This window comes from Marmota marmota, unplaced genomic scaffold (genome assembly GCF_001458135.2).
Source record: "Marmota marmota marmota unplaced genomic scaffold, marMar, whole genome shotgun sequence".
Lineage (NCBI taxonomy): Eukaryota > Metazoa > Chordata > Mammalia > Rodentia > Sciuridae > Marmota > Marmota marmota.
The window spans coordinates 362,173-364,372 of NW_026000113.1; the positions used below are offsets into that span (position 1 = coordinate 362,173).

The 2,200-nt window shown below is 40.5% G+C and overlaps 1 long non-coding RNA gene across 1 annotated transcript; it reads right to left on the reverse strand.

Annotated features, from left to right (window-relative positions):
* Window positions 1–95: 95 nt before the first annotated feature.
* Window positions 96–1,210, reverse strand: LOC107161092. Its single transcript, XR_001505932.2, has 3 exons — window positions 1,053–1,210; window positions 682–739; window positions 96–384 (listed from the first exon to the last, which is right to left on the reverse strand). It is a non-coding gene; the product is annotated as an uncharacterized LOC107161092 (long non-coding RNA).
* Window positions 1,211–2,200: the final 990 nt, after the last annotated feature.

Consider the following 2,200-nt stretch of genomic DNA (forward strand, 5'->3'; position numbering starts at 1 on the left):
AGGCGAGCGCGCTACCGCTTGAGCCACATCCCCAGCCCCCATTTTTTTTTTTTTTTTAAAGAAAGTGTCTCCCTAGGTTGCTGAGGGTGGCTTTGAATTTGTGATCCTCCCGCTTCAGCCTCTTGAGCCTCCTGAGATTACAGATGTACTCCATTGCACCTAGTTCTTTTGTTACTTTCTAATGGAAACAAAGTTCTACTTTGTTAAGGAATTGCAAAAGAAATAACTGTGGACCCATGGGCTGCAAATACACACCGCTCTTTCTTCAATTGAGACAGGGTCCTTCACATCATTCCAGAATATTGAAGTCCGGTCTCCACTCTCAAAAATCACACTGTATTGATCTCTACATTCTGCCTCTTCCAGCCAGTAACGTAAGTTTCCCTTTAAAAAAAAAAGGAGGGATTTAATAATAGTGCGTTACTTTTTTTTTAATGTTTTATTAGTTATTGATGGACCTGTATTTATTTATTTGTTTATATGCAGTGCTGAGAATTGGGCCATAACCCCAACCCCTGGTGCATTACTTTTAATCAAAGAAAAAATATCATTCATAACTCTAACTCCTAGAGAGAGAACAAACTCTGTGAACATCTTTAAACTGCCAAGGAATAACTAACTTCAAATCAAAATATCCAGCATTCCTTTTAACTATTTAGATATGGGTTTTATACAACTTACCAGGTCTTTGAAAGGCTGTTTCTCTGGAATATCCCATTCATCACTGATCGTCATATACCTGGAGAACAGACACTGCTGAGCAGCACACACTGACGACTGGGTAGGGTTAGAGAACACAGTGCAAGCCGAGGCAGTGCTGCACCCCTCCCAGCCCACCCCAGAGGTAGGGAAGGAATTAAGTGTCTGCTAGCGTTAGGACTGGTTAGGGGAGCTGCTGGACAAGAGCATGGGGCTGAGACTCATGACTGTCATTTTGTTTGACCAACAAGACATCTATGGTCTGAAAGGCAGTAGCACCCACTAAGGAAGGGTGACCACTCACACACTTGCACATATCAATGTCCATGTTCCCCAGTCAAGTCTAAACTTACTTGTCAAAATCGGTGAAGAGGTTAACCCGGAATGTGTGCTGCTTATCGAGCTTATAACCATCAGCATTTTTTACAGCATCCACAGCATGGGCAGGAGACGCATATTCCAGGAAGATATACCTGAAGTGTGAAAGAGAGCAATTCCAGCTTGTGCATTCTTTTATAGACATACACTGTGGCACAAGCAACTAGGAAGACTAAAGCAGGAAGATCACAAGTTTGAAGGCAGCAACTTAGCAAGGCCCTCAGTAACTTAGCAAGACCCTGTTTCTAATGAAAAAATAAAAAGAGCTGGGGATGTAGCTCAGTGGTAAAGCATCCCTGGATTCAATTCCCAGTTTAAAAAAAAAAAAAAAATACTAGGCAGTCAAACAAGAACCAAGTAACAACTGACAGGCCAAGTAGTTTCCCAAAGAAGAATGAAAATCCTAACTAGAGGATTCAAAGTTTCTACTTTAGGGATTATAAGCTATAGACAAGATAATAAGAATATAGGAAACATTTGGTGATGTCAAGATGTGTACAGCTATGTCAAAACTTACCAAATCTTATACTTTAAAATGATGTAGGTTTACTAGATATAAATTATCTCAGTAAAGCTGTTAAAAAAGTCTACTATTAGGCTGGGGCTGTAGCTCAATGGCAGAGCACTTGCCTAGCATGCGTGAGGCACTGGGTTTGATCCTCAGCACCACACACAAAAAAAATAAAGGGATTCTGTCCATCTACAACTACAATTTTTTTTTAAGTCTACTATTATGTATGAAATGCAAAGTTACAAAGGACCTCAGAGGATGTTCATTTTAAGAAAACTTATAGCACAGCAACTCCTGGTCAAAAAAGTCATCCTTCAACCTACTTCCCAAAATGTAAAACGTCAGCAGCACCACCTCTACTTGATACTTTTTCCAGAAACAAACTATCCTAGGTAGTTTTAAAAACTTCAAAACTTTACTTAAAAACCACTGTATCATCCTCTCATTCCCATGAGATGACTGTGCTCTCAAAAGCTGGCATTTACATGAAAGACTAACGGAGAAGCTCTGACAAGACTGGGAGGCAGTAAACAAACTCCCCAAAACTGTTGGCAGGAGACACTGGACTATACACAGCATATCACCCAGTGCACCATGGACAGACACTCTGCA